This window comes from Peromyscus leucopus, chromosome 3 (genome assembly GCF_004664715.2).
Source record: "Peromyscus leucopus breed LL Stock chromosome 3, UCI_PerLeu_2.1, whole genome shotgun sequence".
Classification (NCBI taxonomy): Eukaryota; Metazoa; Chordata; class Mammalia; order Rodentia; family Cricetidae; genus Peromyscus; species Peromyscus leucopus.
Genome location: NC_051065.1, coordinates 143,028,581 through 143,049,586, shown reverse-complemented (window position 1 = coordinate 143,049,586; position 21,006 = coordinate 143,028,581). Strand labels below are relative to the sequence as shown.

The following is a 21,006-nucleotide window of genomic DNA, read 5'->3' as shown; positions in this document are numbered from 1 at the left end:
TCAGCCTAGCTTAGGCTTGTTTCTTCCTAGCTCTTTTAACTTAAATTAACCTGGTTCTCTTTATCTACATTTTGCCTCTGGGCTTTTGACTTTTCTTTCCTTTTGTGTATTTTTTTTTTTAAAGATTTATTTATTTATTACATACACAGTATTCTGTTTGCATGTATCCCTGCAGGCCAGAAGAGGGCGCCAGATCTCATTACAGATGGTTGTGGGCCACCATGTGGGTGCTGGGAATTGAACTCAGGACCTCTGGAAGAACAGCCAGTGCTCTTAACCTCTGAGCCATCTCTCCAGCCCTCCTTCTGTGTATCTTACTCTCACTGCTTCTCATGTCTGTCTGTCTGGCAGCTGCCTGGCTCCTTGCCGGACCTGTCTGTCCCTCTCTTTCTCCCCTGTTCTCTTCTTTCATTCCTCTTGACCCTAGATTCCTCTTCCTACCTAGTCCCTCTGCCTGCCACCCCGCCTATCATTTCTCTGCCTAGCTATTGGCCATCCAGCTCTTCGTTAAATCAATCAATCAGGTGCCTTAGTCAGGCAAGGTGAAAAAAAAAAAAAAAAACGCAGCACATCTTTACATAATTAAACACACATCCTTACATAGTTAAACAAATACAGCATAAACAAATGTAACACGCCTTTATACAGTTAAACATTCTGCAGCATAAACAAATGTAACACATCTTTGCTCAGTTAAAATAAGATTCCACAACAATCTACTCCTGTTATTTGAAAAGGAGGTGGCAGTCTCTGTCAGAAGTGGTCACTTCTCCATCCTCATCTCCCTGTGAGCAGCAGCAGGCCTCCCGTGACCCCAAAACAGTTCCTTTACTACTGAGAGCAAATCACACTCCTGCTTCTCCTCCTCCTCTGTCTGTAAACGCACCTCGTCCCAGCACAGGGTTGGCCAGAGCTTCTCTTCTCAGCCCCAACTCACCTCTCAGTCATGACCCAACTCCTGACTCAAATAAGAATCTGGGTGTCTGTCCTTCCTGAGTCTGGCCCAGGGAGGAAGGTGCCCACCAAAAGGCAGGCCCTGTCATCCAGGCAAGGTCTCCTGCCTCCCTGCTCAGGAGAGGGAGCAAAGGGAGAGAGTGCAGCAGGTACAAGTGGGGTCCTGTGTCAGCCCCTCTGAACACCAAACTAGTTCAGTTTAGCACAGAACAGTAGTTGATGCGAATTCGGAGCTTGGTAGTCTTGGGAAATGAAGGGGTATTGACTCTTCAGCATGATGCAATGGGACTTCTGGAGCAAAAAAAAAAAAAAAAAAAAGGAGGAGAAATGAAGGTGGGAGGGGTAGAAGGGAAGTATTGGACTGTTCTTGGGAAACTGGGAGTGGGAATTTAGGTTGGCAATGATCAAGATGTATTGTATACATGTAAAAAATTGTCAAATAATAAATTAAGGAGACTACTGCTAATAAATGTGCAGAAAATGGATTTTTTGATCCTTGTATGGGAGAACTGGAGCCCCACATTGGGCACAGGACATGAAGTACACTCTTTCAATGTCATCCAACTCCTGTTAACATAAATGCCCGCCACAGGCACTAATGCTTTCCCATGGAAGAAGGGCCCCCTACACAGGATGGAATGTGCTGGAGAGCAGACAAAATGTCCTGGTGTCCAGGGAGTGTTGCTGCTGGGTGTGACCTAGTGAGGAGGCACATGGGCTCATCAGTCATGCCATTTTGGTTTCTGTTCACAAGCTGGTCCTGAGCAGCTTGATCAGTAAGCCATTACTCGTGTGCCAAGGGCTAAATTCAAGCTCCTAAGATACTAAGCAAGTGTTCCACACCCTGCCTGCAGGCCTGAACCCATTACCCTTTCCTCAGACCTCTCTTCAAATACAATGATTCCTGAATCCATTTCTGTCCATTAAGTGCACAGGCTGTGCTTCTGAAAGCACAGTACTTAGAAGCTGAACAAAGAGCCCCCTGCTGGAGCTCAGCGGAGAAATAGATGATCAAAGGTTTGCAGAGCCTGGGTAGTTTTGAATGCACTTGTTCTTGGGTAGCACAGTGATGCTGGCTGAACTTTGCCCCCAGTGCTTTCCAATCAGAGAGGCAGCTTTAACTGACAGGTACTCTGTAGTGTCTGAGGAATGTTGGCTGTGTACTGCACACCATCAGTAACTCTGTACCATGTCAGGATAGGACTTTTGGTGCTGGTCTGTTGTTGTTCCCATGGCTCAGTGAGCCTTATTCATGTCCAGTGTGTGCCTCCCTGGTGTGCATGTGTTCCTTGTGTACCTGCTCCAATACATGCCAGCTGCTGGTGTCTGTGATCCACTGACAAGTGCAGAGTTCTGTCATTCATGTACAAAGAAATATGTGCAGAGGCCTTTGTGTTTGTAACAGACTTTACTGAAAATTGGTGAGGTGACATGGGCTTACATAGCAAAAATGCAAAATTACAGCAGATATCCATAGGCTTAAAAAAAAAAAAAAAAAAACCTTGGTCTGAAGGAAGGCCACCCCCCATTCTTACACAAGTAAACAAAAACCAAATTGCAAAGTTTCTTTGGGAGCTATCATCCTCTTTCACTCGGAGATGTCCCCAAAATCAAGAGGACCTCCTCTTGATTTTGGGGACATCTCCATCCACTTCTTGCCCCTGGGACCCATAGTTCTCTATGAAGTGCTGTCCCCTCACTCCTCCAACATGGTTCTGCCTGATCTTCATTAACTGACACCAATGCTGGGCCTCAGCAGCCTCCCCTAGAGCAACCTTGACGTCCTCTATCTCTATTCCACTTCCCAAAACCGACAGGTCTCCTCCTCCTCCTCCTCCTCCCCTCCTCCTTCTCCTCCTCCTCCTCCTTCCTCAGTCCAGTGGAAGCTCCAGGGATTATTGTCCATTTTACTCATTGGCATGCTCTCAGTGTCTGGCACACCTCAGAAGTTAAATATGCACAAAGCAAGTAAAAAACTGCATTAACAACCAAAGCAACTTAGCTGAGCTCTCCAGGCCTTCTTTTCTTCATCTTTCAAAAGGACTGCCAGGTTTGCCGGAGTCCTAGCTTCTGAAAAGCTGAGGCAGGTTCACAGAAGCCCAGACTTTTGAGACCAGCACAGGCAAGAAAGTGAGACCCCCATCAGTGACACTGTCAGAACCGTGGAGATGCCCTAGTCAGGTCTATGTAATGCGATCGAGCTCTCGTGGCATGGGTTCAAAGGCAGGCATGACCAAACCATGCCACAACAGGAGGTAACCACTAGTGGTATCTTGAAAAATTAGCCATAGGTGGCCAATGGGAAAGAGAAACGACATTACTATTCATGGTGCCATGAGTGCTAATGCCAAATGGAGGAGGTTACGGGCAGTCAAGGAGTCAGGAAGGCTAGAGTCAGGTGTGGGGGGAAAACAGATGGAAAAGCAGAAGCAGCTCCCCATCCCACTGGCCCAGGGAGCACCACACCAGCGGAGAGGCAGCTGAAGCTGCTTTCCTCTATGGTGACTCTTTGGACAGCAAGCAAAGCTCTTCAAGGCCACTGAGGTCAGGTGACAGAGGGGATGCTAGTGGCCAACACTAGGACCCAACATCATTATCAGCCTACCTCTTGTGCTGATAGGAAAGGGTTATGCCTGCCATTTCCCCGCAGCCAAGAGGCTGCCTCCATGCTACCCTCCAGTAGCCTGTATGAGGTGCCCAGGGCTGGCAGGCTACATGTTTCCTGGACCCCCACCAATCAGGATAGGAGGGGCAGGGAGAGGAAGACTGGGGCTCTTTGGGGACTGCAAACACAGACTCCTCTGTCTGCTCTGCAGGCAGGCCCATGCCACTGGCTCCGAGACTTAGTCCAGGGACCTTGGTTTTCTCTTCTCTCCTTGAGAACAGATCTCCATGAATACTAGAGTCATGCAACCAGCATGTGGCTCAGCTGGAGTTCATTAAATTGTTTTCTGATGCAGAGGGTGGGGGTAAGAGTTGGGGTGGTCAAGAACATGGATTAAAGGGATTGGGGAGGCTTGCTTGTCTTCCCCAACTAGGATAAGTCAGACTGCTCCCATCTGCTCATCTAAAAACTACTGGGACTGTCGCTCACGGGAGGAACACTTGCTCAGCCTGTGCCAAGCGCTGGCAACCACCCCGGAGCCCAAAACTACAGAAACAACACCAATAATTATTTCCCATCCCTCAAGGGACACCTATTTCAAGTCTTCCACCCTCTGATCTCTCCCATCTGCGGGAGAGGAGGCCAACTGTGTGGGGATCACTCCACCCTACTGCATAGCTCCCTCCCCTGGCTCCTCCGCTGGAGTCAGTTAGTACCAATACATATTTATTGGAACTGATGGGTGTGCTCAGCACTAGAATGCACTGTTCATTCATGAGGTTGATTAATTTTATACCTATTTTACAGACAGGGAAACTGAGGTACAGTGCAATTAAGTGCAACTAGCTCTAAGGCTGCACACTGAGTTCTAGTGTGGTCTGAATCCAGAGCCCTTGCTCCTCAACTCCACTCTGCAACATCATTTCCATGCTGCCCTGCTCACTTCTGCATCCTCAGAACACCTCTGTGAGAGGGGGCACACACAAACACTCCCAGGTTGGATCTTCTGCTCCAGATTACTTGGACTACAGTTCCTACTGGGGAAGAAGATACCATAGAGCCATGAGGGAGCAAGAGAGCCAGACCCAAGCCCTCCAAAGGGAGGGGAGTAAGGGAAGGAGATCAGACCACTGTGGTGCAGTTTGCACCAAGCATTTTACAGATACCCTCTCCTGTTGAAAAGAAAATAGCTCTTAGAAGTCAGGTACTATGCAGAGAAAAGGGGTGAGGGCATGTGCATTGTGATGGGTGAAGGAGCTTGCCAAGCTCAGGCAGCTAGAAATACTAGCACTGTGGACAGAACTGCTGAACCCAAATGCCTCCAAATACCACCAGGTTCACTTTCTTCCTGACCCACATCAGGGAGCACAGCAACCCCTGGGGAGGACATGAGCTGGCCTGGCACTGGCTCCCAGAAAGTCACCTATAACAGGTCCCTCAGCTATGACTGAGTCAGGACACACAGTCCAAGAATTGGGCAGGACTTGGAAATCACTTGACTGCCATAGTATTTAACTTGCAAGCCCTTTGTCACACACATGGCTGCTGATGCCCAGCACCTACCTTAATATCCCTGCCCAGCTTTGGCATGGCCACCTTCTGCCCTCCCTACATTGATCTGGAACTAGTGTCCCAGCCATGATCACAGAGGAAATCACTGCAGGCAGAAGCAAGCTACCTTTCAGTAACTGTCACCTCCACACCTAAATTCCAGCCCTGGTGGAAATGCTGTGGCCTTTCTTGGTAGCTGTCTCAGGGCCATGGGTGCAGGCCTGGCTAGACAGTACACACACAATCATGCACAGCAGTCATGGGTTGATGGCCTACATGCCATTTGTCTTGAAGTCCCCAGTGTAAACCGGCAGGTTAGGGTAGCAGCATAGGGGCCCTCAGGCGTGGATTGCCAATATCTGGCGATGTTCCTGGGTGAGTCCACTGGGGCTCTCAGGTACGTCCTCTCCTCAGCTCTTCCAGCTCATACAGCCATTTCAGTTCCTTTGAAAACGGCAAGATGCCTTGGGTTTATTGGGGGTCTGGCATTGCAGGACCAGACAGTTTGCTCCTGGTGGGAAGTCATGAGTGCTCTGCTCAGTATTTTGGATACTTCCAGGGGTTGTCCCTGCAGGGATTCTAAGTCCCTGATAACCACACTCGTTTCCTCTCTGATTCTCTCTTTCTGTCATCAGCTCATAGACAGGGTGTTGAGCTCCAGATGTGTACAATGCACAGAGACCTTTCCTGCAAGCCTCTGTTGATGATTACCTACAGGGGAGACAAAGATGTGATGGTCAAAGCCAGGGACAAGGAAGCCATGGGTGATCTCTCCACCAGACTGTACCTTGTGTGTTCTCCTGGAGCAGGTGCTCCAGCCTGTGAACGAAGGTGATGACAGGCTTTTGGGAAGGGGACCAAGGGCTATGATTTGAGTAGTGGCCACTCTCAGTGAGCACTGAACGCTAGCACTGAAGCTAGGACTACCTACCCAACTTCCTGCTGGTTCTCAAATGAACCGGGAAACCCTGGTGGGTTCTCTCCAAGCTTGCTGGATTCTGCTCCCCTCTTGCTCTTTCCCCAGGGAGTACAGAATCTCCTGGGGAGGACATGAGTTGGCCCGAGGCCGGCTCCAAAGAGACTACCATACAACAGCTTTGTCTGCAGCATCCCAAGAACAGAATAGACAATGAACCCCTTTACCTCCAGACTAAGTCCAGCAACTCCACAGGAGGTGCCACAATCCAATTATTGTCAAGTGGGAGGAAAAAGCAGGAGGCTGGGGATCCAGGAGCAGAGGCATCCTTTGAAGTTGATGGGCAATAAACCAGGCTCTTCCAATTCAGCAGTGACAGGACAGGCAGATACTATTCCAGAAGAGAGAAGCTTTAGACACTTGGAAACAGTGGCAACAGATGAGATGGGGCAGGTGCTGAACATGAGGCTGTGGTGGAGGAGGGCACCCAGGGGCCTGAGTGATGGAACTTCCATGTACCTGAACCTTCACACACACACACACACACACACACACACACACACACACACACACACATCTCACACACACACACACACACACACACATACGAGAGAGAGAGAGAGAGACAGACAGACAGACAGACAGACAGACAGACAGAGACAGAGAGAGACAGAGAGAGAGAGAGAGAGAGAGAATAAATAGCAGGGAAGCAAAAGCCCAGGTTCCATTGCAAGCAATAGAAGAAATAAAACAAACACATTACATCAAAGCCTGGGATACGAGCAGGGCTTTGCTGGCAGAGGGCTTGTCTTGCATGCATGAAGATGAAGCTCTGTATTAGATCCCCAGGTAACACACAAAACTGCATGTAATTGTACAGTGCTATAATCCTGGCATTAGAGAAGTAGAGGCAGGAGGATCAGAAGTTCAAGGTTATCCTCAGGCTACTTAGCAATTTTGAGACCATTCTGGGCTACATAACCTGTCTCTAAAATAATTTTTAAAAAAATGATGCAAACAGTTTTTTTGTTGTTACTGTTTTTTAGTGCTGAAGACTGACCCCTGGTCACACCTACTGGACAACTGTTCCAACACTGAGCTATATTCCCAGATCCATGACCACTTTTCAGCATTTGTGGAGTAAAAGGTGAGAAGGGAACAGACCTTACACACCCATTCTCACCTGCCTATGCCTCTAGAGAGCTGTGTGATTGGGGAAAACCTCTCCTCTCCCCAGGCCCAGCTGTGAAAGACACGGCTAAATTATGGACAAATCTCTGGACTGGCTCATGCTTTGGTCATGCTCCAGAAGGTGTAGGATGCCTGTAAGGAAGGTTTGGAAGGTGTCCACTCCTGCACATCCAGGCCTAGAGTAAAATCTGGTTGTTTCCTAAACAACAGGAGACAAAATTGCTGAGGCCCACGTGGGATTCTGGCACCTGCTTAGATGTACTGTTTCATTTTTACATTATAGAGTCAAATACCTGACAGACAATGTCAGGAAATATTTATTTGGACATATCATTTCAGACCCTTTTAGTGGGACAGGCATGACGGAATATCCCACCACATTCCACCCAAGGTAGCAGAAGCATCAGCTGGCATCTGGTCACAGGATGAAGAGTAGTAATAGAGAACCTGAGGTAGGTAAAAGCTTCCAAGGCCAGGGACCAGTGGCCTGGTGTCACCATCCATGCCCTACCTCTTTTTTTTTTTTTTTTTTTTTCTGGTTTTTCAAGACTGGGTTTCTCTGCGTGGCTTTATGCCTTTACTGGAGCTCACTTGGTAGCCCAGGCTGGCCTCGAACTCAGAGATCCGCCTGGCTCTGCCTCCCGAGTGCTGGTATTAAAGGCGTGCGCCACCACCGCCCGGCCATGCCCTACCTCTTAAAATCTCCTTAGTTCTCAAAATAGCCACCAGCATACATGCAGATAGAGCACTCATACAAAAACAAAAACAAAAAAAATTAGCAGAGGCAGGCGGATCTCTGAGAGTTCGAGGCCAGACTGGTCTACAGAGTGAGTTCCAGGATAGTCTCCAAAAGCTACACAGAGGAAACCTTGTCTCAAAAAACAAAAAAACCAATCTTTTTGTCTACATTTGGTTTGTCTGCAACTTCAGCTGTATTCCCACCCCTTTCCTTGCCCAATACACATTTCAGATCTTCTTGTCTCACTCTTTGCCTTTAGCTCTCGCTGTAAACCTGGCTAACAGGCAGCAATGATGATGCCACAGCCGGAATATTACATTGCCTTGACATTTCCTCTCAAGTAAATCTGTCCACTGCCTTCTAAAATTCAGACTCACTCAAATACAACAGATTGTAAATATCCTGTACCAGAAGGTAACACAAACGCCTCGCACAATTCCAAGTACAGTCCTGTCCCCATCTGGAACCTATGAGCAGTCTACTGCCTCCACTTCTAGAGGCATATCTTCTGGACCTTCATACTCTTACCAGACCCATAAAGTCCACTCAGTGCACACTGGGACTTTTCTAGCTTGTACCTCCAAACTCTTCTACGTTACTTCCACAAGTGGGCTCCAAAGGCCTATGAACCCCCTAATCAGGCTGATCACTGAACCAACCCACTTCACTGGTACCACATTTTTGCATTGGCTATTTTGCATCATTGTGACTTAACGGAACTAGAGACAGGAAAAGCTTATGTTGGCTCACGGCTTCAGAGTTCTCAGTGCGGGAAGACATGGGGCACAGGAGAGCTACATGTTCACATCCCGGCTGACCAGGAAGCAGAGAGTGTAAGCTAGAGCCAGGGTGGATATAACCTTCAAAGACTGACTACTAGTGCTCGATTTGTGCCAGCCAGGCCCCACTGCTTAGTCTCCGTACTCTTTAAAGTACTGCCACAAGTTGGGGACCAAGCATTCAAGACATGAGCCTGCAGGGAAAAATTCAAGATTCAAACCATAATAGATGTTAACACCTCTAGCAATGTGATCTTCAAGTTTGTCTCTGAGACGTAGAATTTTATAACCGGACTTTGTTCTTGTTAATCTGCAAGCATGTAAACCTGTATTAGTAGTTTTCATCTTAATGAGTTCATGAGAACCTTTGCAGAGTCAGTTTTGATATGAAGAACCATGAGGACAGAAAGCCAGAACAGAGGACTGACAGAGAGCACGCTGGGAAGTCCTCCATGTCCCCCTCTAGACAGCCTGTCACTGGTCCCTGATGATGCTCTTCCAGAAACGGTCTTAGGCGGGCCTTTCACCACATCTCTCCGCACCGCTGGGTTAAGTCACCATCGCTCTTTTCAAATCTCTGACCCAGCCACTCGCTCAGTTTCCTCTGCACCATCTTCCCCGCCTCTGCTTCATCCTAACTGCTCTGAGCATCCTCTTCAAAGCACAGCTCTGACTGCACCACTAGTCCAAACCAGTCACAGAGCCACTCAGCCGCCGGAGGGAGCATAGTCTGAGCCCCTGGCCTGGCTGGTGGAGCTTTCACCAGCCCTGCCTTTCGCCTATCTTCTCCATAGTCCTCTCCACGGCTCATTACTAAGCTCCAGACAAGATGTTCTTCCTTCCTTTCCTGGTTCTATTGAGCTCACCAGAAACTTACCCTTCCTGCTTCCCTATCAGCAGCTTCATGTGGTGGTATTGTGTTCCCCGAAATATTGTTGCACTCTAATAAACTTATCTGGGGTCAGAGAACAGAACAGCCACAATATTAAACATAGAGGATAGGCAGTGGTAGCACACGCCTTTAGTCCTAGCATTTCAGAGGTAGAAATCCATCCGGATCTCTGTGAGTTCAAGGCCACACTAGAAACAGCCAGGCATGGTGACTCACGCTTTTAATTCCAGGAAGTGATGGCAAGAAGCAGAAAGGTATTTAAGGTGTGAGGACCAGGAAATAGAGCCTGGTTAAGCTTCTAGGCTTTTGAGCAGCAGTTCAGCTGAGAGGCATCCAGTCTGAGGAAACAGGATCAGCTGAGGAACTGGCGAGGTGAGGTAGCTGTGGCTTGTTCTGCTTCTCTGATCTTCCAGCATTCACCCCAATAACTGGCTCTGGGTTTGTTTTTATTAATAAGAACTTTGAAGATTCATGCTACAGCTTTTGTTTATCAAAAAGCCTCAGTGATGTAGGTGGGCCTTGTTCAAGGCCATGCAGCTGACTAGTGACCATGTTGTCGGGCCCAGGTCTGAGGGCTCCAGTCTAATGCTGCCTCAACCCAGCAGGTGGAGGAAAGTGCTAGATAGGCCAGCTCCCTGCCTTGAGACTCAGCAGCGGGAATGGTATTTCTGAAGCTGTGGGCCTTCTAACATTTAGGACTCTTCACCCCAAAACTTGGATCTACATTAAATTAGCATCTGCCAAAATTGGAAGAAGCACATAGCTATATTACAAAGGGCTGCATTTGTTTCCTTTTGTTCTGAGTGTCTGGCTTGTTCACTTGCTATTGCAGACCAGGCTAGTCTCAAACTTGTGGCAATCCTCTCACTTTTGCCTCCTCAGAGCCAGAATTCCAAGGGTGCTCCACCACCCTTGGCAACACTGGCATTTTAAGGGTTTTGTTATGGCAGATTTATATCAGTGCATGTTTACCCCATTACTGTCTCTTGTTGCCCCTCCCACCAAGTGGCCCCCTTCTACTTCTGTCTTTTATATGTGTAAATATAGGTACATATGTATTTGTATATATAAAACCTAGGTTCCACACAGGAGTCTGTTATTTGGCTATCACAGTATGGTCATTCTACCCGTCTTCCTGCAAATAACATACAAAAGACAGGGTGAGGCCTTGTCCACCACCTGCACAGCTGCTTTCAGATCACTGCCGTGAGGCACAGGCTGTACAAACACAGAGGCCGTGATTCAGGTTCTGATGCCCCAAATCTCCTGCACTGATAAAGACAGCACCAGAACCAGGTTGGGCGGGATCAAGAGTACAAGGCACAGGCAGTTCTATCCTCAGTGGCCTCCAGGGGACACTCAGACACCATTTTTCTCTCCTGTGGAGCAGTTTCCCTGGAGGAAGATCTTCCTGCAGGGGTGGGTGAAGGTGGTAATTGCCCAATGGGGCAATGCAGAGATTATGTAGCAACAAAAATGCTGAGAAGGACCTGCATTTACTACTGCAGATGAACACAAACAGGTCGAGTAAGGAAAGCAGCTATGGAACAGAGGAAGTATTTCTTTCAGAAGTATTTCCATGAGGAAATGGAACAGCAAATAGCTCAATGTACCGTGCACTAATTAAATGTAGCCAATAGGTGGAAGGAAAAAGCAATTACAACAGCATTCAGGCCAATAGTCAACCTCTGAAACAAACAGTCCCCTTACTAAACCCCCTCCACTCCCTACCCAGGATGGTTTCAGTCTCCCGGCTCTGCCTCCATCATGACCCTATAGGGAGGGCAGCTGGACAGTGTAGAGCAAGGCAGACAGGACACCCGTGAGTCTGGCAGATGTGGGTCGACCATGGCCTGAGTTCTTCCTGGGATAACTGAGGACCAGAGCCAGGGCTTTCTCTCCCACTAAGTCTTAGACCAATCCCAGGAGACCAAGTATGTCAGACTGGCCTGAAAGGAGCTGAAGGATGGTTTGTGTGTTCAGATTCTGCTGTGACTAGAAACATGGAGCAGAAATGTGGACCATGCCTTTTTAAAAATGCTAGGAGGGCCGGGTTGGTGATGGCACACGCCTTTAATCCCAGCACTTGGGAGGCAGAGCCAGGCAGATCTCTGTGAGTTCGAGGCCAGCCTGGTCTCCAGAGCAAGATCCAGGACAGGCACCAAAACTACACGGAGAAACCCTGTCTCAAAACAAACAAACAAACAAACAAACAAAAAACTGCTAGGAGGAAGGCAGGACGTGGCAACTTGAATCTATAATCCTAGCACTCAGGAGGCTAAGACAGAGAATTGCCATGAGTTTGAGGCTGACTCAGGCTGTGTAGTGGATTACTGGCCAGCAAAACCTTGTTGCAAAAAGCTTTAAGAAAAAAAAAAAAAAGATAGCTGCCTGGGAACATAGGAGCGTCAAAGAATGAGGTCAGAGCCTGAAATGGTGCTGATTTGCAGACTATAGTCACCAGGGCCACGGGCTTCTGGTCAATGCCATCTTTAATTATCTGCTACACATCCTCCTATGACATTGTGGGATCTTCTTTTCTTCTTTCAGGTAGAATTCTTATAGGTAGTTCAGGCTGGGCTGAGACTGGTTTTCATATTTCAGCCTCACAAAACACTAGGATTGTGGGTATGAGAGTGGCTTGTGGTATTTTTTTTTTAATAATTTAACCTTAATTTCATGCTAAGCAATATAATGACAGCAAGGATCTGTGGAACTAGTTATAGATCTGTGAGAGAAGACATTTCAGTGGCTGTGGCATCTAAAAGACTTTTCTGTGCACCATGCTAGGGAGACCCTATACAGAAAAAAAAAAAAAAAAAGTTGTTACACCCACACACACAGGCAGTAATCCTGTCTTGGTGTCCCAGGATCTACTCACAAAACTGGCATGCTTCCATGATCTATCTGCCCAGAGGAAGGTTCTTGGGACAAGAACCATGCTGCTCTCCACAAACCTCAGTGCCTGGCTCTCCTGGCCTTCAATAAAGGTTGCGTGCAGCTGTTCCACTTCTTACCTCTGGGTGGTGCTAAGTGAGAAGAAGGATGCAGAGGAACCTAACCCTACTTACCCCTGAGTTCTGGACCCCATCTCAAATACACTCCAGGCCTTTTACCTTCCATCCTGGGACTCCCTTTAAGACAGACAGACAGACAGACAGCCCCAGGCCAGCACTGTCGAGGGCCATTGAGCTGAAAGAGGTGAAAGATTTTTTTTTCTACTATGAAGGAATTTCTAACTGAGATCAAAGTAGATGTGAGCTAAATGAAGGTGGGGGATCCCACACTTGTCCCAGAAACTCCTCTGGAGCTGGGATGTAGAACCTCAGGAAATGGTGTTCACTTCCACATGAGACTACCCCACAGCATATCCACTAGTCCCTGGAGCCCACCATTGCTTCTCCCTGCAGGTACAGTCCAAGACAGCCAAGCCTCTTCACTGACCAGCCTTCTAAATGCCTTGCACCCTATTTGTGCAGATGGGCAGCTCCCAAACGGGACCTGGAACAGGTGTGGGGTATCAGGCGACTGACAAATGAGCTGAGAGAGCCATAGCTAGCTGAGGGCATGGGAGGGGAGAGGCTCAGATTCATTGGTATGTAATGGTATGTGTCTGGGAGAAGTGTCAGACCCAGAGGAGAGCAGCAGGCTAGATGGGAAGAAGGCCTACCGTGCCGTCCTGACTTTGTCCAGTATACAGGTGGATACTAGTCCCTCCCCTACCAAGGACAGTGATCTCTGCTGGTCTCACATGCTTCTCGGAGTACTCCTCAGAGCTGGGCCTTAGGGGCCCCACCTCCTCCTCTGCTACACCTTGGTGCCATCTGCACTGGGGATAAGCCCGGGCATGCTGAGGACTCCCACCACAGCCCCTCAGTGTGAACGCTAACTCTCAGTGGGGGTACAGGCAGCAGCTTGGACAGGGGGAAACCAAAGTGGCCTCAGCCCTAGGCAGGTTCTCATGGGCTCTCCAGCCCCTGGGAGGCAGACTGAGCAAACAGGCAGGAGGAGAAGGCTGGCTGTGAGACAGGCAACAGTTTCTTGCCTGGACAGGTTCCCTTCCTAAGTGTGTGTGGCCAATCCCACAGCAGACAGTGGTAGGAGGAGGGAGCAGGCCAGGGGGCAGGGGACTTCCCATGACTGACCCAGACTCTCACTCACTCTTAGCAAATGCTCCTCACTACAGTTTTCTGCCTTTGAGCCCCTCCCATGGGGACAGATGGAGGATGGCTGCTAAAGTGCTCTGGCCTCTGATTTCTCTCTCCTGACTGCAGCTCAGCCTCCCTAAGGTGACGGTGCTCAGAGAAGCCTGGCTCTTAGTACCCAGAAGGTAGAACTCAGAACAAGCAGATAAAACTCACTGCTCTGGGAGCTTGTGGTTTGTAGCTAGGGAACGTTGATGATTTTCATTATAAAAGTCTGCTGCTGTTAATAACAACCATGTTAGAAAGATCAATAGGCTGTGTACAGCTCAAGAGTAGTGTGTGTTAGCATGTGCAAGGCCCAGCATGCATACAATACACACACACACACACACACACACACACACACACACACACACACACACACAGACAAGGTTCCTTATCTCCCATCCCCACATTGATCAGACTGCAGATTTATGACCTTTGAGGATCCAGCTCACCTCACAGTTATGCTTTCAATTATTTCCTCTCACACACCTTCCCCCACTTCTCGGTTCCTTTCTGTCTTTCCTATTCACGTGAGGAAATGGCCTATGTCCTCTCTGCCCAACAGATCCTGGCCACTCCTAAAGCCAGGCACAACTGCTTAGAAGCAGAGGGTGAACTAAAGCATCCACAATCCCAGCTCTCGCCTCTTTTGGAGAGAGCCGGCCACTGGGCCGTGTTGTAGGTGAGACCGGGGCTGGGCCCTCCATGCCGGCCTGAAGCCACCAGGAATGCAGACAGACACCGGAGGCGGACTACGGACTAGCACCAGAAACTCACGACTCAGGTGACACGCTCTGTGCCAGCCCCTCCTGGTCCCAGCACTCTCTTGTCCCAGTTTCTGCCCAGGCCTGGATGCCCCAGGCACCACCAGAGCTCTGGACTAGGGGTGTGCCTCCAGGCAGGAGCCCAGGCTAGAATGGAGAAGGAGCTACCCCAGTGTAGAGAGAAAGGAAGGGGGAGCATAAGGAGAGAGGAAGGAATTGACCAAAAACAAGGGCCTCCTCCATCCCCAGCCCTCCAGCCTTGGTCCTGGTCCAGCCCTTGGTTCCCACCAGCAGGAGCCTCTTGTGCGTGTCCTCTTCTCTCCCTCTGGTTACCTCCTCCACAGCTAGGGCACCGCGCCCTCCCTTTCCACCATCCCAATGCACTGAGTGAAGGCAGGAAGAAGAGACCCAGGGCTTACCCAGCACTCCATGAAGACCAAAGCATTTAGGAATCTCGGTTCAAAGAGCCCCTTGAGGCCACCCTTCTTCTCTGGGGATTTGTCAGATCTGGTGGATGACCATGGCTTCGACATAAGGGTCACTGTAGCTTGGGCTCGGCTGGCCGATGTGCATGACAGGTGCTTGTTGTACTGTGGACAGAAGAGTAGTTGGTCTGACAGTGATGCCCAAAAGGGTGGGGTAGGGAGACAGCCCTAGTGCCCCTCCCTACCTGAGACAAATGACTCCACCTTCCCCTACTGGAAAAAGGGAGACAGTAAAGGTTTGCTCTCACACAGGGCTTTCTGAGGAAATACGTATTTGATTAATAAGTCATCAGTTTAAAGACTAAGCTAGCAGAGCATCCTTTGGGCATGCCTGCCTCCTCCACATGCTACTCTGATCTTTACAGGTGACTGGTTACGCAGGATACCAGCCACTAAAAGGGACAGAGCAGGGCCAGCCTACTGTATACACCCTGATAATGTCCCAGAAAATACGGATCAGACTTCAGAGGCTCCTTAGCTTTCTGTGGACACCTCAAAGCTAGGGAATGGAGGGCAGGAAAAGGGGAGCAGGGCTGGGAGGAGAGGACATTGGAATGAGGGGGGGGTGTATGGGAAACGGGGAGAGCCTGAAAGCTGAGAGACAGAAAGGAAGCTTGGGGTAGAAAGAAAGCAGGACAGGCAAGGGGAGGCTGGAAAGGACCAAGGAAGCTAAGTTAAACCCTGAAGAGGAGCAGGTGAGAAGCCAGAGGAGAGGGCAGAAGGCAGCGCTTCCAGGATTGGGGACCTACCCTGCCCAGGGCGCGCTGGCGATCCAGGAAGCAGAAAACTCGTCGAGTGTCCAGAAGTTGGAGTTGGCCACACTGTTGCCCTGTCACTGGGGTCTCAGGGGTGCAGAGAGGTCCATCAGCTGACTCATACCCAACCCAGGGTGAGAGAAGGAAGCACTTGGAATCTGTAATACCTTCTGTGAGGATTTAGCCATGCCCGTAAGAGCCCTAACTGCTAGGGCCAAGCATGGGCTGGGGCGTGTGGGAGCAGCCTTCAGTGCAGAAGGGTTCCCACCATCATTCAGTGGGCCCAGGCCTCGCCACAGGCCCTTATTTAAGGCAGGTGTATTCTGGAGGGTCTCAGGTCAACTGTACTGGAGGGCAGCTGGGGTAGGCACTGAAGGATTCTTATCCTTGAGGCACTCCTCATCCAGGGAGGAAGAGAGTCAGCTGATTAATCTTCACAACGGTGCAGAGACTCTGGGAGCAGGACATTTCCTGGCTAGCTCACTGTTCCCTCAAACCCATAGAATACCACTTGCCACACAGGGCTGGACGAATGGACCAGTCTTGATGAAGTGTGCCCTCAGTACCACAGAGGAGAGGCTCTCGGTGCCCCTAGGGCTTGTCAGGAAGGTGAGGCTTGAAAGCAGCCATGAAGTTCAAGTACAAGTCCTGGTTGAAGACAGGGAAATGCTAGCCCAAGCCTGACACTAGCAGGGCTCAGTGCCTGGGGCACAGCTATGTGAGTCTGGAAAGGTCAGAGAAGGTCAAATTCTGGCTGGCGGCGGCGGTGGCAGGACACAAGAGTAAGCAGCCAGCCCAGGGTGCAGGCCTAACACGATAGGTTCTATCCTTAGGTCAAGGAGTTGAAGCAGGGCTGGGGAATGGTCAGCGCTGCTTGTGGGCTGTTGTTATTATTAACTCGTTATACCAGGGACGGAACCCAAGGCCTTGACAAGCACTCAGAGCAAGCCTCCCATCACTGGGCTATACCCAGCCTAGCTTTGAGTTTTTGCACAGTCCTACTCCAGTGTGGGCCACAGCACATAACAAGCCTGGCCTTGTCAATTTTCCCAAGTGAAAGGTGAAGCCAGACCATGAAGTAAAGAGGAAAGGAAAAGGCATAATAGGATGGGAAGGCCAACACTTGGTGGCAGCAGCCTGTGAGGCAGAAGTATAATCACTCAGGTTCTCCTTCTGCAAGCCCGGCGGCCACTTGTGCCTTAAGCAGAAGCAGTGAACTCAGGCACAGGGTAAAAAAATAAAATAAAAGAGGAGACCTAGAAAGACCAGTCCAGAAGAGTGGCCAAGCATGCTGAACACTCCAGCCCATGCTTAGCGCATCTGCCCAATCTTTCGTCCCTTCCTTCCTGCAGCCCCAGTGCACCAGGAACTGCTGTGTACACAGCATAGGAAACTTTCAAGGAAATGCAGATACCAGCTTGGGGGAGGGCACAAATAAACATGGCAATGAAGAACACCCCTGATAGACAGAGGTCTGCAGAGTCCAAGGTGGAACCTAATAAACAGCAGGTACCTGACATGGTTGGGGCAGGTAGGAGGAACCATGGCCCTGGAGGAGCAATCTAGCCACAGCCCAGAGGCAGAGCAGGGAGTGGACAGGAGCAGGGAACACAGTAACTGAGTCTCAGGAGTCCTGCAGATCTACTGCAGAGCTCAGATCTCATCGTGAAGGCACTACGGGTTCCAGGAAGCATGGTAAGCCTGGAAATAACATGGTGAGAGATGCTTTGAGAATCTCAGGGAGCCGGTTAAGAAGCCACGGCAGTGATCCAGGCGAGAACTAGGAGGATCTGAGTACAGACTGCATCAGCATGGACAGAGGGAAGAGAACAGAAAAGAGAACAGGACATGAGGACAGGCCCCAACTCTGTGATGCTCCCTGTGGGGGTGAAAGAAGCAGTGAGCAGACACCAGGTGTGGCAGGAAAGCCTGAGAGGCCAGAATGTCACAGCTGGTCACTCTCCAAGGAAGGTTGAAAGCCTGGCCTGAACTGCAGTGTGGAAGTGGCTGAGGAAGCCTCTGGAGAGACGGTCAGAGCTGGTCCCCCCAAGTGTGTCCATGGTGTATGTAATGTACTGCAAGGTCTCTCATGTCTCTGTTGGTGATTACCTGCAGGTGGAACAGAGATAAAAGAATCAAGGATATCAATGTTGCCCAACTATCTTCTGAAACCTTGTGCTTCTAACTATCAGCCTATGGACTTAGCCACATAGCCTCAACCTGGCTTGGATTTATTGCAAGATATTCTTCATGGAAGCAATGTTTTGAATCCTGAAAAGTACCTACTGGTACCAAGAAGTGAGGACACTGATTGGGTACCTCATAGTCCCCAGGCCAGGGCATCCTTTCCCCACACATGTGCTGGTTGCCATGAAGCTTCAATAGTCACTGCTCATGGGAACCATACAGGGCTTTCCAGCCTTCCCTGCTTCTTACCCCACATGCTCTCCTCAGCCCAGGTAACTCAACAACTCTGGTTTGTGGTACCTACATCTTAACCTGTCTAGGAATGACCCCTGAGCCTCCCTGTCATTTACAGCTGCCACTGGATCCCTAACCAGGTCCCTCAGCCCCAAGTGGAGGCAGGGATTAAGGAATCGCCTTTCCCTATCTCTGTAGGTCTCCCAAGATGACCTTGGTAGGGTCAGCTCCAAAGTTATCAGGGACAGGTACACTGGCCTGATGTGGCCACTAGCAATTGAGGAAGAAAATGAAAACATTTGCTGAAAACAGGAGGAATGCCCTTTAATCTAGAAAAATCCTGCAACAAACAAGTAGAATATACCAAAGAAAGTTCTCCCAGAGTTGGCACAGGGTCATTTCTGCTATTTTCTGTGTGCTCTAGTAGGACAGCAATGTAGAACTCAACAGTGGCCTGTAGGGGCAGGGATGGCATCTTTCCCATTCAGTGATCTGTTTGCTGTGGCCAAAGTCAAATACCATATCACCTTTAAGAAAAAACATTCAATTGGCTGATAGGTAGACAGCAAGCTATATGGATAAAGTGGGAGAAGACTACACCAATGCCATGACATCCTTGGCTTGGGGGCAGAGGGTGGCACTGTAAACTTCAAGCCACTTTTAGCTCTCCAGAATAAAAGGACAAATAGCTTTCTTAGCCTTCCTAGTTTCTCACCCAACAGTTCTGCTGTCCCGCTACCCCAGAAACCCCTAATAATCGTAGTTTGTGGTATCTACAGTCTTAACCTGTCTAGACGGAGAAGGACAATCCACAGGGCATTCACCTCAAAATATTCACCAACCATCTCAGAAGTGGGTTAATTACAAATCTATAATAGTAATGAATTCAGACCCAGGAAATGAAGTTACTGTCAGGTCCCCATCAACGCTGGGAAAGCAGAACTTGAGTCTGGGGCCTCTGACTACTCCCCCATCCTGACACTTAGCACTCCTAAGGATGACTAGTTCTGAAGAAGACAACCAGCTATGGATCAGTTCTGGAAATTGCAGCACCATACCCACTCACTGGGAACTATCACCCTATGGCATCAAAACAAACCATTTCAAGACACTGCACTCCTGCCCCAGGGGTCAAAGAACTCTGCCGGGCACGTCTTTAATCCCAGCACTCGGAAGGCAGAGACAGGCAGATCTCTGTGAGTTCAAGGCCAGCCTGGTCTACAGAGCGAGATCCAGGATAGCCAGGGCTACACAGAGAAACCCTGTCTTGGAGAAAGAAAAAAAAAATCAAAGGATTCTGCAACCCCTCCCAACTCCCATGAGTCCTTCCTCATGGAAGAGCTGCCCAAGAGATGCAGTGCCAGTTCATCCTGAATCCCATCCACCCAGCAAAAGAGAAATGCAGGTCAGAAGACAGTGAAGAAGAGACCTGCTGGAAGGGGGCTGTTGCCGGCTCCCAGCACTCCCCGGCACAACTTGCCCATGCTGCCTTCCCCTGTGTTGAGACAGCTCTTTGTACTTTCCCTACCAGATATTTGTGAGAATGACATCTGTCCAAACCTATCCTGGATATGTTCTGCTGTCTGAATTTAAAAAGAAAAAAAAAATGTCACCTCACAAAAGGTATCTCCAGGCTGTTGGCCACTGTGAATTCCTACAGAGAGCCAAAGGAGAAACTAAAGTCTAGAGTCTAAGTACACCTACACTGGGAACCTGAAAACTATTCTAGAAAGAGTATTTTCATCAAGATGGTGTGATGTGTGAGTATAGATGACTAAGAGAAAATTACTGCAATCCAAAGAATACAAAATCATCTTCCAAAAACCGATCTTATTTTCCTGAGATGGCTGTCCAGAGCATTACACAAGACTGAATGACACTCTTCATCCCATCTGATGACTGTGTCTAACTTAGCAGTATGTACCTCCAAGCATTCTTTGGGCTCCTACTTCCTCCAACTCAGAACTAGAAAATGAATTCATAAAAAATGTTTTTGCTGCTTGTATAATTTCTAACCAAAAGTCGCTGTAGGATATTTACAGAATAAATAATTTCATTTGTGGGAGAGGGCTCAGTCATATGTGACCCTAGAAAGAATGCCTCACATATGTCTTGCTTCCAAATGAATGATTCCCCTATGATAGACTGGGAAATGAGGCAAATGTGGGTTTTGACGACCCATGCATTGGCTAGCTAAGGAAACATGGCCAGGGTAGGGGAAGCATGGACTCTGCTGTAACCCTCATGAACTATAATGTCAATCAGCCCAGGTGGAGGATTTCTGAACCCTGAGCAAAACTGACACCAATTATCCTAAAGATGCAGACATTCAAATGAAACAGCCTTCCGAGTCCAAGCCACTGGATGTTTCTGTAACATACAGAGAGGTTTCAATGGAGACACATCCCAGGGCCTCATCTGGCAGGTGCAGATTCAGCTATCTGTCCCCGCTGCAGCAACGGCAATGCTGTTTGGAGTCCAGCATCAGCTGTGTAGATACAAAGCTCTCCTACTTCTGGGCATTTTACCAGAAAAGGCTTACAGAAGCAATGCAGTGCTCTCCCAAATTATGAAGACTATCTGAAACAGAACCAGTCCCCCAGGAAAGGAGGGAACACATGTTACCATCAGAATTCACTCCCAGGCACTGACACCAGCAAGAAAAATGTCACTAATGAAGCAGTAAGGAGAAAGGTCTCTCTGCTGATAAAGGAAATCAAATGACACTTTTCACTTAGTCCAAGCCAAGGGCCATTTCAGTGGT

General features: G+C 49.0%; 1 long non-coding RNA gene across 1 annotated transcript; it reads right to left on the bottom strand.

The window, feature by feature from the left end:
- Nucleotides 1–1,972: 1,972 nt before the first annotated feature.
- LOC114701433 lies at nucleotides 1,973–19,466 on the bottom strand. Its single transcript, XR_003735825.2, has 4 exons — nucleotides 15,816–19,466; nucleotides 15,001–15,171; nucleotides 6,254–6,417; nucleotides 1,973–5,821 (listed from the first exon to the last, which is right to left on the bottom strand). It is a non-coding gene; the product is annotated as an uncharacterized LOC114701433 (long non-coding RNA).
- Between the last annotated feature and the right edge of the window lie 1,540 nt (nucleotides 19,467–21,006).